Genomic DNA, 15593 nt, shown 5'->3' on the forward strand with positions numbered 1-15593 from the left:
AACAACATGTCTAAAAAAACAAATTGATAAACACAGTCACTATTTTTATTGAGTATTTTTGAAATCATAAAATTAACTAATTTTTTAAGAGTAATATTAATCATCCTATGCAAATGTAGGAAATACATATAATAATAAAGATAAAAATAACTGTTAACTGCAATCCATCACTCCAGAAAAAGAAAAGAAGTTGCTTAATATTTTAATATCATTATTCTGTTTTTTTAAACGTATAGACTTCATTTGTAGAACTGTCTTTCACTCATACTCTATTTACTCTTTAAAAATAAAACAACATTGTGCAGTCGTGTTAAGTACATTCACATTGTTGTATCACCAGTTCTGATATTCTTAAAAAGACATGTACACATAGATATGATAGATTTTTTATTATGCTTATTTTTACAAGTAAAGTTTTTTCTAGCATCATGAATAATCCATGTTCCATGCAAGTACATGTATACGTGTAGTTACATATGTATACATCATTAATATTTGAATTTCTAAAGACAATATTATATCAGAGATAGGAAATGAACTTGCCTTTAGGATTATTTTATGAATTATCTCATGAAAGTAGATTTGCATATACAATTTTGTTGCCTGATTTCTTTTTTAAAATTTAACATTGTAGTGTGGGCATTTTGTGGTTACTTTCCATGAAAAGACCGGAGGGATTTAAGGTAAGGAAAGGAATTTATCAGGGAGATCTTTCTGGAGGAGGTGAGCATGAAGGTTGGGGGTAAGAAGCGGGCAGGCCCCACAGCCACCTTACCCACCACCAGCCAGTTGGCTATCTTTCTCACTATTCTGGCCTCTGAGGCATTCTCAGGTAGCCTGTCAAGTTCAGTGTTGATCACAGGCAAAAGACAAGGGAAAGTCCCGTGGGTTGTAGTGAAGTGAACCGGCCCAACTATTGAAAATCAGGCTTCCCACTTCTTGTATGCTGAGTAAAAATGTCCTCTTTCCGATTGAAAGATAGCGATGCTCTTATTGAAGGCCAGAGGAGAGGATACGGAAAGGCAGATGCTTACCTGCTGCCTCTAATATTGTGTTTCAAGATACACAAGCAAGTTTAAGAATACTCCTTAAAATATGGAATAATTCCCCAAATTTCACACCATTAGTAACAAGTAGCAAGCAGGTCGGATGCCAGAGAGCTTGAATTGTATCCTTGCGCTTGACAAGTTAGGACGCTGGGCTCGTAATAGTCCTCTTTAATCAGTAATCCGTATAAATTGATACTTATCACAGATCATTTTATCCAATAGTCACGTGGGCTGCTGACAAGCTGAGAGATACCCTCTCAAGTTGTTGGTGGGGGTGGAAGTAGCATGTGTGATTGAGGCCATAAAAAATTCACTTACTTTGAAAAAAATCTGAATATACATATTCTCTGTGGAAAGATATCTGGGAACTAGATTTAGTTTTGTTTTAACTGATTGGCTGAGTGATCTTAGACAATCACTCAGTTTGCTCTGTGCCTTGGGTGCCTTTTCCGTGTAATGGGTTTAACACTTTCCGGTCACCTACTAGGGTTTTTATGAGGCTCAAATTTGATAATAGATATGGAAACACTTTGCAAATTAAAAATGCGATGTAAAGATATTATTAGCTAGTGGCTTTTATTATACAACAAGCCCATAAAATGGATTGGAAAGTGCGTTAACATTCATCAATTCAAAATTGGTTTTCCATATGGACTGAAGTACAAGACTGACTATTATGTTTGGAAGTAAGAAGGAAAAGCTTCCTTTGTTGATATATATTTACATGAACTTCTCATAATAAAAATTGAGCATCTTTGAAAAGATATATCACTAAAAACACCCATTATTCAAAAGAAGATAGTTATTTTATATACAGCCTAATTTCATCTTTTCGTGATCCTGTTTGAATTTCTATTAAGGCATCTGGTTGCTGCTTGAGACAAGGATTGTGTATTAATTATGGCTCCATGGCTCATGCATAGGTCACGGTCTGGCCTATAGTAGGCATTTGATGCTTATTGAGTGAACAAATGGCGTTAGACATGGGTTTTAGGTGTTTAGGAAGTAAGGAAATAGGCCCCTGACACCTATTACAGAGATCGCTATGTACCATTTAGAGTGCTAGGGCTTCAACTCCATACGCTATAATATTTATCAAAAATTGTTGGTAAAATATTTTATTAGCTATTGCATGATAATGACTGTGTTCCCCAAATACACAAATGGTGACAGGAGGGTGCAGACCATAGATTATTTGGGAGAATTCATCCAAGCTATGGGACACACACCCATCCACCTATGTACCCAGCAAATACATGTCTATGAACACACAAACACATACACTAAACACACACACACATACACACACACACACACACACACACACACACACACACACACCATATATTCCCACCACCTGCTCTGATCATGAAAACCAATAATTTTGAAGTAAGTTTGGAAGGAACAGACCTTCTTGTTTTAGAGTTGAAGAGAGATGTTGAGTGACGGCTTTAAGGCACGTTATCAGTGTCTGACTTCTTCTCGTAGCTACGTACACAGCTTAGACTCTGACTGGGGCTGGAGTCCAGGAGCCTAGCCTGGGTGGGTCAATGGACAGAAGTGATACGTGGCTGCAGACCCTGGGTGTGATGTCCGAGGCCCAGCAGTGGTGGTCCAAAGGATGAAGTATAAGAGCTGGGGGGAAGTTAAGAGAGGATGGTTGAAGAGGCAGAGCTTGGAGGTGTTCCCCACATAACATTGCAGAGAAATTGAAGAGAGAGGGAAAGAGTGAGAACCTTTTACTAGGGACCTGCCACCCAGTCTGTTAGAGAGGCTCAGCTAGTTGAGATGAGTGCAGAATCAGACCTAGACCTTGGGTGTTCTAACCCTAGGTAATTTCTGAAGGCCAGCACAGAAAGCAATGCATTCTGCCAGCAGGACAGTGTACTGAGCTTCTTCCAGAAGTACACAAGCAAAAGATCAGTGTGTTGAACATTGTGGTGGGTGCCACCCGGACCCACTTCAGGAACAGAGGAAGGCCTCACGCAGTCAGCTGCTTCCAGGCTATTGTCTCTGCTGAAGAAAACCCCTTCCCTGGACAGCCCGAATCCAATGACTGCTCAGATCAGGAGAATTAAGCGATGGCCCCCTAATACCAATTGGAGGAACTCTGAAGAGTCACTGCAGATTCAGAGCTCCATGGAAGGCTAGTTGAGGACCGCACTAGGGTAGCATTACCTTCACCCTCTGCCTCCTTCTGCTTCCTTCCTTTTCCTTCCCCAGGTGTTCATGTTTTGCTCTGTGATAATACTGTCAGCTCATTTTAAATTTTCAAAGCCTTTTCCACAAGACTTTGGGCTTCTCAATGACCTTGTGAGATAGGCATGACTAGGTTTTCTTTTGTTTCCCATTTTACTGATTTGGAAACCAATACTGAGAGTTAGTGACGTGAACAAGACTAGTAAGTGGCAGAATAAGGCCTTTGAACTGAACTCTTTGGATCTCTGGTTTACTACCCTTATAAAGTATGAGAAAACAGGACTGTCCAGAAAAAAAAGTGGGGACTTATGGAGACACCACAAGCAGGGAGGCAGAAGAATTGCTATAGGAAACTACTAAAATACAAATGACATGGCATAGATGCGTAACCATGGAACATTACAGCAATGTGGGCATCGGCTGGGGGTGGGGGACTCTCAGGGATGGTGGAGGTGGGGTGGGGTGGGGTGCGTGAGGATGCTCCCCTCTCTCTGAGGTGAGAAATGAAACGTGGGAGACCTGGTGACACTTTCTGGGATTGGTAGTTCTAGCCCCAAACTGAAAAGCAACTTTTCTGTGCAGGATTTCATGGTCCTACATGAATCACACCATTTCTGTCAAGATATTAATCTTTTGATAATGAAGGATAATTCTCTCTATGGTCACACAAATTACGCATATATATTTACGCATATAATTTCGTGTTTTATACATGTAATGTTAAACCAGATATATGCATCCCCCCCCCCCCCCCCCCCAGCCGATCACTTTCTATGGCTTATCATCCCTCAAACTGTTTTCCAAGCGTCCAGTGTTTCAGTTGTGTGGACGATTTCCACCGTAGACTCAGATTACGTTTATTTCTAAGGTACATCTCTCTGTGTTCTAAACATGCACATTAGAGCACCGCGCGGTGAGCCCAAGTTTTCTCTTGGTTTCTTTCCTCGAGAAGCTCCCGTCATTTTGGCCCTGAGCCATGAGCGGCATCCAGGAAGTTTTCTTTGGGGTGTATCAAGCGCCCCTCCCTCCCCACCTCCTGCTCCCTCCCCTCCTCCCACCTGCTCTAGCTGGGCCTATCTCCTGAAACAGACCACACCGTGCACTACGACCAAGTAAGAGAGAGCAAACAAGCTGCTTTCTGGTTTATGTGACCTGAAGACGACTGTGGAACTCTGGCACATTCCTATTAGGCAATTAGCTGATTGCTGTCGCCTGAGGCCCCCGCGGTGCTTGGGGACTTCAGCGCCTGCCCACCTCCACAGCAAACAGAGGCATGTTCTCCAACTTTGATAGCTCCCTGGGTTCCTATGCAAAACAACAGCCTTTCCATAGCGAATTTTTCAACTACCGGCATCAGGGGATCTCAGAATCACAGCAACAAATGTGACGAGGTACTATTTCCAAACAGACATGCAGAAAAATAATCCAAATAAGACCATTAAATAATAATCCTCATTAAAACCAAACACAATCATTCTTAAAAGTGTATTAAAGGGAAAAAAAAACACCAAAATGTTTTAAGAGATTAATAATTAGCTCATTAATTTTATTGGATAATTACACATCACTGGTCTTTCCAGAGCAGCACATTTTTAAAATTAAAAATGCCTTTTAGATTTTGCCCTTCCAATGTGCACATCAGGTGTGCAGAGAGCTTTTTAGCATGCAAAAAATGAATCACAATATTACACAGTGTGCTATTTTTTTTTTATAAGAAGGCAGCCTTTCCTAAAACATTCATCTGTTCCAAAAAGATGCTCCTAATTTAGAAGAAATTAGAGGCAGAGTCTACACAGCAAACACCTCTGCTAACGCTTCATTAGTATGTATTTTCACATAATTCAATTAGCCAAAACACATACGCATGCTTGCAGTGCTGTTCTCTGCTCTGGGAGTGTCAGCAAGACTTTAAGCAGATCTGAAACAAAATTGCATAAATGGCGTGTAAAGCTCTGTGCATACAAAGATACCTTCAGGGTTCTAATAAATTCATGAAACTTTTTAAAGTATGATTTCCTAGCAGGCAATCACTTTTAATTAACAGGATCACCTACAGCAACACATGTCCTTCAAAAACTTACATTATTTTTTCTTTTTGAATTTCAAAGTTTCTGTAGTAAAAGTTGAATAGCTGAGTAGCTTAACCTCAAAAGGATTCCAGGCTTTTATGACAGTTATAAATCACTGTGGTGCCTTCTTTATAAGAAGAAAAGATTCTTAACACAACAGAGAAAGAAGGAAATCTCTTTTTAGTCATAGCTAGAAGCAAGCATTTTCTCCAAAGGTCAAAAAACTTTTCCTCAGTTAAAGAATAATTTTAAGGACATTGCAGCTACTTGTACAAGTAATCTCTTCTAATTTACTTTATGAATTAAACATTCAATTTCCAGGATTGTGGTTTGACACGGGATGGACTTGCCTCTTTCTGCAGCTGGCTTTGTAGAGTTTTTCCTCTTTAGTTTTCAGTAAACATGGGCCATGGCTGAATGTCAGGTCTTACTTAATGAGCCCTTCCTCCATGAGGAAAATGAGACTACGCAATCGCCAAAGGATTCAGTTGAGTGAGTCTTGCCATTTCTTTTTCAGGCCTTTGTTTGAAAGACAGGGATATGATCGTAGGCTGTCTAGGGCTAATGGTAAGGTTGGAAAAAGCTAAAAAAGAGACCCTGCTGATTCTGAGCTGAGAGGAGAGGAAGGGGCACCAAAAAGGAACCTGTGCACTTTCCCTCCCTTTGTCCTTAAGGAACCCGGGTAGTTAGATAAGGGTGGATGCCTGGCTCCAACAGCACCACCTGGTGAATGATCTCTCCTTTCCCTCCCTGTATCCCAATCCCAACTCCACTCCCCCGATGCTCTTTTTCGCTAAAATAGGAGGCTCCTTTAGTTTCGTGATGTCCCCAAATCTGACGGAATAATCAGGTGGGAATTTGGGAGAGTGGAGAATTAGGATGGTGTCTTCTGCCCTTTTGCAAAGCTGGTAAGATACCTGCAGGGTGGAGATTGCACGGTCAGGACCATTGGGGTGAGAGGTGGGGTGCAGGCAGATGCAGCAATACAAAGGGTGCCCAAAAAATGTATGCACATTTTAATAAACGAAAAAAACTACGAAAATTGTAATACTCAATATATAGCAATAACAAAAGATGATTACAATCACATTTGACTTCTGCAATTACAAGAGATGCTCAAAGTGGTTACCATCAGCGTCCAGACACTTCTGATTATGGCGAACTACTGCTTGAGTAACCTTGACCAAAGTGTCCACTTGTATGCATTTTTTGGCACCCCTGGTATATCCAACCACTTCTCTCCACTACAGGTCACTTCCTGAGGCCAGCCACCATCATTTCTCGCCTGGGGGAGAGCAGCAGCCTGCTGTCATCCTATCTCTAGTGTAGCTCCCCTCAAACCCGTTCTCCCCATAGAGTTCATTCCTTGGCGTTTTGAGGAATTAACCTGGCAACAGACTGTATTAGGTGTTAGGGACAAAATCTTTTGAAAACATAGATCTGATCATTTACTTCCAAGCTCAGTTCTTTCAATAGTTCCCTACCGTCCTTAAGAAAACACCTAAATTCCTTAATTTGGCACAAAACCCTTTCGTGATCTTCCCCTCTGCTTATATTTCCAGTCTCAACTTTCCCTTGCCTTGTATCTGTCAGTCTGATTTCCCAATCCCAACAAAGGGCTCTTTTCTTTCTTGGATTTTTTGTTTCTTTTCCAAGCATGGCTTTTTAGTCCCAATCTTTGGAAGATCCCCCTCCCTTTTTCTCAGTTGGAGTCAAAGGCCAGTCTGGTTAGTACCTACTCATTCAAGTCCTCATTTAAAAATCACCCCTTCACATCCTTTTGGAAAACTTCTTTCCCAAATTGTAGACCCTTCTAGGCTCTTTCAACATATGCTCTGTTTATTTCAGTGACCCCCTCCCCCCATTTATTCAGTGAATACTTATTGAGCACTTACTATGTGCCAGGTACTGTTCTGGGGATACAGTGATGAGCAAGACAGATCTCTGTTCTAACGAAGCTTATATTTTAGTGGAGGAAAATAAACACAACATAATTATTCAAATAAATAATAAATTAAAAAAGTAAGTAAATATATATTAGATTGGTACAAAAGTAATTGCGGTTTAAAAGGTTCAAGATAATTGCAAAAACCGCAATTACTTTTACACCAACCTAATAAATAAGGCAGTAAGTGCTTGCGATCGTGGTGAAGGAATGGTGGCCTGCTTTAAAATTGGTGTTAAGGGTCTCTGTGAGGAGATAGATGTGAGCTGAGGTATAAATAATGAGAAGTAGCCAACCCAAGAATGTCTAGCTAAGGGTCATTCCATATGCAAAAGAAGGAAAAACAAGCACAAAGTCTCTGAGGTAGAAACAAGCTTGGGGTGTTCAAAATCAGAGAAAAGCCAGTGCAGCTGTGGTGTACCAGGCACGTCTTACACTTTCTATGAACTGTCTTCCTCTAGGCTCCTGTTAGCTGGCCCATTTGACTCTCACTCTAAGCAATACACTGCAACTAAGTCTTTACCAGAAATAAAGCTGTGATTTTGGCCTCCATATGCCATTCTTTTGTTGTTGTTGTTGTTTTTCTCAATTTATTCAGAACTAAGCGAGGTAGAGGGCTGCCATTTACTGGTCCCCTCAGAGACTTGAACATTTGTGAATATGTGTCGTAAATATTTTTTCTAGTGTAGCTTGTTTCCTTAAGTAGTTTATGGCATTTCTTTTCTATGTAGAATCTTTATTTTTATATAGTCACATTTATTATTATTTTCCATTTATGAGGTGTGATCAAACAATATGCTGAATGTTTAAATAAAAAGAATTTATTACAGTAAAAGTCACATTGCCGTTAATCCCCCTCAAAATACTGCCCCTCACTTCAAACACACTCATCCCACTGTTCTTGCCACTTTCTGAAGCAGTTCTGGAAGTCCTCTTTCGTGAGTGTCTTTAGTTGCACTGTTGTGGCTGCCTCCATGTCCTGAATCGATTCAAAGCATTTACCTTTCATGGTCATTTTGATTTTGGGGAAGAGCCAGAAGTTGCACAGTGCCAGATCTGGTGAATAAGGTGGATGAGGATACACCGTAATGTTTTTATTTGACAGAAATTGCCATACCAGAAACAATGTGTGACATGGAGCGTTGTCATGATGGAGGATGATTTACGGCACACTTGAAAACACACCTTCTCTCAGGTGTGGCTCACACCCGACTGACTATACTGAACCAGCTGAAACTTGTCACATACTGTTACTGAGGTTCATTGCACTGCTCCCCGTATTGAAGATCCCTGCCTTTCCTTTGGATGGCACTTGGCAGCAGCATGCACCATGTGTTTTGATCACAATGGAAAGGCTCCATGTCACACTTCCTTTCTGGTACATGGCAATTTCTGTCAAATAAAAACATTACAGTGTATCCTCATCCACCTTATTCACCAGATCTGGCACTGTGTGACTTCTGGCTCTTCCCCGAAGTCAAAATGATTCAGGACATCGAGGCAGCCATGACAGCGCAACTAAAGACACTCATGATGAAAGAGGACTCCCAGAACTGCTTCAGAAAGTGGCAAGCACAATGGGATAAGTGTGCTTGAAGTGAGGGAGTGTCTTTTGAGGGGGATTAATGGCAATGTGTCTTTTACTGTAATAATTTTTTGTTTTTAATTTAAACATTCACCGTATTGTTTGATTATACCACGTATGGTTTCTAGATTTGGGTCATAATTAAGCTTTTCTCATTCTGAAATCTTTAAATGTTTTCTTTTTTTTTTAAATAAGGACTTTACTTTTTTAAAGCAATTATAGGCTCACAGAAAAATTGATTTGGGGTCCTGTCCCTTATGTGGCATTCTTAAAAGTTAGGGTTCTAGTTATATGGACCAAGCCCTTTTCTCCTCAGGGAGAATTTGAAAGTTGGGGTTCCCTCCTGGTTTTAAGGTGCTGTGCTAGAGATGAGGTTTATGGCAAGAGTGTGTCTCAACCTTCCCTCCCCATTTTGATGTGGGTATTTTCTCAGTTGCCTGATGTGTAGGTGTCATTCACCTTCTGGATTTCTCTCAGAAGGAAATGATCACTTTGTAGCTGCATATTCTATGTATCTGTGGGAGGAGAGAAATTCAGGAGCCTCCTAACTCATCACCTTGGTGATGTCACTCCATAACTTAATTCCTGTTTAAAATGTCTACCCAGTTGTCTTGACAAGTTTATCAAATAATCGCTTTTAACCACTGAATGTCATGGCTAACTTCATTAGAAATTATATTCCTCTATGTAGTCATATGTCTGGCACTATATTCTGCTCTATGTTTAATCTTGTGCCATTACCCAGTATTCTAATTGCTGTTTTATATTTGGCAGCGTTAGTCACTTAATTATTTTTTTCAGGGTTTTCTTGAATGGTTATGTATGTTTACTCTGTTTGTCTAAAAATGTCTTTATTTTACACTTCAGGGCTTGGTCAACGTACTTTAACTTGTCACAGTCTGCCTTCAAATATCTTACTTCATGTACAATATAAAAACCTTATAACAACATACTTTCATTTCATCCTTTCTTTATGTGTACTTTTTTGACACATATATTATTTGTGCATATGTTATAAATCCCACAATACATTTTTTTGTCATAAGCAGTCAATTATGTTCTAAAAAAATAAAATTAAAAAAGTATTTATGTGCACCCACATACTTATCATTTTCAATGCTCTTTATTTTTCATTCTGAAATACTTCATTTGTACAGTCTTATTTTACCTTGATTTCTGATGGTTGTTTTCACTGGATATAAAGCTCTAGGTTGACAGTGTTTTACCCTTTCTGTACTTTAATGATGTCATTATATTGCCTTCTAGCTTTCATTGTTTTTGTTATGAAGTATGCAGTCATTTTTATATTTGTTCTTCTATTCATGATGTAGTCTTTTGCACTGAATCCTTTTTAAGATTTTCTTTTTCACTGATTTTTAGCCATTTGATTATATTATGCCTTGATATAATTTTTGTTTGTTTATTTATTGTGCTTGAAGTTTTTTGAGATTCTTAGATCATTGGATTTATTGCTTTCATCAAGTATGACATTTTCTAAACATTATTTCTTCAAACATTTTTCTGCCCTTCCTTGATACTTCAGTTACACATATGTTACGCTGCTTGATGTAGTTACTGAAACTCTTTTTTTGTCATTCTTTTTTTATATTGCTCTGTCCTCAAGGTCACTGCGGTATCAAATCTGCTGATAACTCTATCTAGTGATGTTTTTTTCCCCTCATTTCAGATGTCTATTTCAGTGAGAGAAGTTTATTTAGTTTTTTAAAAAAGTCTTTCATTTATCTCTTTATGTATATATCTTCCTTTCAATTCTTGGGTATATTTATAATCGCTGTTTTAAGGGTTTTTTGTTTGTTTGTTTGCTAATTTTACTCTCTACCAATTTTGCATCTATTTCTACTGATTTGTTTTCCTCCTGTTATCAATCACTTTTTCCTGATTCTTGGTATGTCTTGTATCCTTTGGTTGAGTGCTGAACATTGTAAACCTTACATTGTTGAGTGTTGTCTGGGCTTTTTTTGTTTATTTGGTTTTTTTTTTTTTTTTTTTTTTTTTTGTCTTTCTTTAAGTAGTATAGCATTCTGATCTGGTAGTTAGTTAAGCTAGTTGAAGATTATCTTGATTTTGGGGGGAGCTTATTTTTAAAATGTTAAAGGGCTGGCCTAGAGTACTTTTGTTTTTTACTCTAAGGCTGATTTGGCTCTGCTACTTAGGTGAGACATTCCTGGCATCTGCACTGAATAAACTAAGTCTTCAATAAGGTCTCTCTATTTTAGTTGGTCAGAACTTGAACTTCATCCAGGACTGTGTGAAATCTGGAAAGTGTTCAGTCGACAGTTCCCAGTTTTTCCTTGTCTGGCCTTGTGCATTTTCACCCTATGTATAAGTAGTATATTCTTCAGGAGCAAATTCAAGGATCTCCTATGCAGATTCCTTTAGCACTTTTCTGAATTGTTCCCCCGTTTCCGGTCCTGTGCTCTATATATTCTAGCTGCTTCAGCTTCCCTGAACTTTTATTTTTGCCTCCTCCATTCAGTGTGATTGCGATGTTCTCCTTTACTCCCTCCTTGCTCTATAGTCCAGAAAATTACCCTAGGCAGAAATCTGGGATTTTTTTTTTTTTTTCCCAAAAACTCATGATCGCACATTTGGCATAGGGCAGAGCACCCATTCAAGCCACGGGCTCTGATTCTCCAGAGCCCATGCTTTCTTTCCTAACCACATCACAGGGCAATTTATGTTGGTCTTCCAGACTACAAGACTCAGAGGCCACATGATTAAAATTCCCTGTAAGCTGAATAAAGTGAGTGTGCAAAAGGACTTTCTGGCCAAAGCAGGTAGACAATTAAGTTTATAGACAAGCACTTGGGCAAAGGTAATAGTGGGAAGGAATGAGAATATATGTAATAGGTGGGGTGATTACCTATTCACCTTTCACAGATTACCTTTCAGTACTATAAATTCAGAGCTTCTTACCTCAACTAATAGGCAACACAGGTATATTCAGGTGGCAGGTTGATAAAAATAATTCTGTAGATCTTTTCTTGGTAGATCAAACATATGCTTGGTGAACTGCTTATTCCCAAAGAGTTTAAGACTATAATGCTTTTTTTGATGGTCACTGACAATACACAGATCGCACTAGAACCCATCACTGTGATTTCCGTATAGTTCTTTTTGTTCTCTGTTTTAGACTGGCTGTCTAAAATAGTAATAACTAGAATAAGCCAAGCATTAAAATCAGAAAATTCTGACAAGAGCAAAAATGTTTCTGTTCAAGTTTACATTTGTTCTGTTAATGAAAGATTTGCTGAGCAGGTAGAAGTATCCATTCTCTCAGCTAATTTCAAATGATGTTTATCTATTCATTAAAGGCATTACTCAAATGGCCTCTACTTGACAATTTCCTGCAGAGAAAACAACTGAGGAGTCATTTGTAAAAATATTCTTACATGAAGACTTTTCACCAGGTCATACTGGCCTTCCTCCCTTATCAGACCACATACTGGAGCTTTGCTATGTTTGGGTCTTGCAGAAGTGATTCAAATCTGCATTATAACATAGCTTGTCTCTGAGTGCTATCACCTCCCAGTCAAAACTCCATTCTTGTGAAGGGGAGAGCTGGATTCTGAAAGCGTACCATGGACTTTCAGAGTTTTGTTTTCTTTGCTGTTTCCAGAAGCATCGGACAGGTAGAAGTCTCAGGGTCTCCTAGCTCAGAAAAAGCTGTTTTCTGTTCTCCATTTCTCCTCTGCCACAATCATTTTGTTGAATGTCATGACCATCTAGCATGACTCACCTGCTGTGTTATTGAATGGGCCAGAATTTTAAGACTTTGCTGCTGAGAATTTCAAAGAGCTCTGGGAAACAGAGATTTATCTGACTTTTCAAACTGCTTAAAAACTAAGATACCAAGTTTGCAAACAGATATCTGAAGATCCAAAGGTTTTCTATTGCCAGAAGCATTTGGTCAAGATATTGGAAAAGAAAAGAGAGGCGAAAGGAAAGTCAATGAAAACATTAGCACGATGATCTCTCTTTTAAACTCCAAAGAAATCATTGAGGCTCACTTTCTAAAGGAAACTGCTTGTGTTCAAGGTCCCGTGACTTACATATCTGGCAACTGTACCTTTGTTTTCATATCACTTGGGTTTTACTTCTGTAAAGACTGTCAAATTCTGCTGGAATTGCGTGTAGAGCTTTTTAATGGGCTAGTACTATTTTAAGCAGCATTGTGTATGGATGTTGCTTATGACTGGTACTTCTTCAGACTCCGGAGTTTGTCCTCTCTCACCACTGGGATCTAGCCTTTTCTGCTTGCTCTAGACAATAAGGGACTTAATGGCAACTATGTGTATGTACATAAAAAACAATGGGACAGATGACTATTAGCTACATGGAGAATTCAAAATGATGCAATTATTAATTTAATGGGTGTGATAGAGGATATTATTTGTTTGTAATTATATTATGTGCTTCCTCCCTACCCTTGCCAAGCTTTCTTATAGGCAGGATATGTGTATTCCCTAGTCCACTGACATTGAGTTTAACCATGTGACTCCCTTTGGTTTGTGGATAGGACCTACATAGAGTCCAAGCTGAAGATTTCAATGTGCCTGTGTGGTTTGGTTCTACCCTCCCTTTGATTTTCTGTCTTCTACCAGAGAAAAACATGCCCCAGACAGTGGGTCATCCTTCATCCTGGGTCCCAGAGAGAAAAAGTGTTTAGAGCCAGTCAGATGCCCTGGAGCCCAGCAGAGCCCAGCAGAACCGTATCTAACTCATGGCCCTAAGCAACATGAGTAAGAAATTAACATTTGTTATTATAAGCTACTGATATTTTTGTGTTTGTGGCAACAGCAAAAGCTGACAAATACAGAAATTGGTACCAAGGGTAAGGTTTTGTCATAACAAAACCTTAAAATATGTGGTGTTGCTTCAGGCATGAAGAAAGCTGTAATAGGAAGCTGGAAAAACACCAGCCATGTTATACATTGGTGCAACACTTGGTAAAACTATCATATGTAAATGTACCTATTGAATTTCTGCTTTCTCCTAACACTAAGGCACTTGTAATGACAGCTATGTGAAGGAGCTTTGAGACAGAATGTTGGTATTAGGTTGGTGCAAAAGTAATTGTGGTTGAAAAGGTTAAAACTAATTGCAAAAACCACAATTATTTTTGCACCAACTTAATAGCATGGATTGGTTGTTATCAGCTGTGTTTGATAAGAGACTATAAGAAAGAGAAGGGCTGAGAAAGAAATTGGCCTCTTTACAATGAGGAGTGAAAGGGAAGAGTGAGAATCCATAAATTGGGATTTGCTGATTTGATATATGCTACGGTTCCCCCTTTCCTTCCAATAAAACAATTCCCATTTTAACATATAACCTGAGGACAAGAGCTAAATGAGGAGCGTTTGCCATTAAGACACAGAGCTTGGGAACGAGACCAAACCAAGATCATGGCTTACATACCTTTCATTCAGATGTTTGACTGAGTTAATAGTGTATCCTCCAGTAAATTATTTCAGTTGGACAAATAGCTCAGAGGAAAAAAAAGGGGGGTGGGTGGGCATTATCGCACTGAAGGCTGATAAGCTTAACCTACTTGTGATTAAGAGAGAGATACATGAGTTGAAAAGAATATGAGTGTAGCAATTAACATATGATGTAGATTGAAATCAAATAGATAAACAAACAAACAACCCCCCCACCCCACCCCGCAATAGTTAAAATAGCCCTGTGTTTCCAAGAGTGCTTTGACATGGATGAACAGAGACTGTAACTGAGACGGAAAATAGTCTGACTTTATAGACAGGAAGTAGGCTGAGGAAACTGCCTGACCACCGGGAGAGCGTGTTTTCTGGTGCCCAATTCAAATATGGCCAAAGATGATAATAAAAGAGGACAGAACTCCTAGAAAGTGGAAGCAAGAGGTGTAGTACTCTCAGGGAGTAGAGGCAGGGCCTAGTCAAAACACCTTTTCTATCCCTTGGGTGGGGAGACTGCAATTCTTGCTCAATGGGATTTCAGAATGGCTATGGATTTGTGCCTCCCATGCTTCCCCTTTCTGGACAGAAGTATTTGTTGGGGTTAGCTTGTTCCTGTTTCACCACTGGGTGTTGAAGGTGTGGGGGTAAGACAATTTGTCTTTTAAAATCATAGGTCTCTGGATCAAGAAGAGCTGCACCTGAACTTGAGAAAATTATGAGGTCCTAGGCTGTAAGCCTAAAAGACTTGACTGAATGCTAATTTGGGTCTCAGGAAGAAAGTAAATATTTGTGACCAAGAGGGTGGTCTTGGTGGATAGTACTATTTGTTTGCAATTGTTCATTCAGTCGCTGCACTTGCCATGCATTCCTCTGATGCAATGCACTTTTCTACCCATTGGCTTGGCATGGGATTTGCCTTGGCAGGGAATGTGAGCGGACATGATATACGGCACCTCCAAGCAGAAGCTTTAAATATGCTTGCATGGATTGGATTTATCTCTACCAACCCTTGATTTTCTGCACTTCCTTTGAAAACCTCATGCCCTGGATGATGGATGTTCCTTATGCTGGTACTGGAATGGGAAGACCGTAGAACCCAACTAAGCACAGAGGAGGCCAGAACCCCTCAGAGAGTTCTAACATGATCACCACCCTATTTCAGACCTTCTTGAGCAAAAGTAAGTGTTTATTTTTGGAAGACACTTAAATTTGGGGGTTGTTTGTTGCTTCGGCAACAGCTGACTACTACGAAGGATGATAAAATGAGAGAAAAAAATCATACATGAAACA

At 39.4% G+C, this 15593-nt stretch overlaps 1 long non-coding RNA gene across 1 annotated transcript in view; it reads left to right on the plus strand.

Moving 5' to 3' along the window:
- Window positions 1-15227: 15227 nt before the first annotated feature.
- LOC109450574 (uncharacterized) overlaps window positions 15228-15593 on the plus strand; it is an 89527-nt gene continuing 89161 nt past the window's right edge. Inside the window, exon 1 of the long non-coding RNA XR_016022749.1 lies at window positions 15228-15481. This is a non-coding gene — a long non-coding RNA (uncharacterized LOC109450574). The remainder of the gene's footprint in view (window positions 15482-15593) is intronic.

The sequence above is a fragment of the Rhinolophus sinicus genome, chromosome 11, assembly GCF_057876585.1.
Source record: "Rhinolophus sinicus isolate RSI-liver-muscle chromosome 11, RSI-T2T, whole genome shotgun sequence".
Taxonomy (NCBI): domain Eukaryota; kingdom Metazoa; phylum Chordata; class Mammalia; order Chiroptera; family Rhinolophidae; genus Rhinolophus; species Rhinolophus sinicus.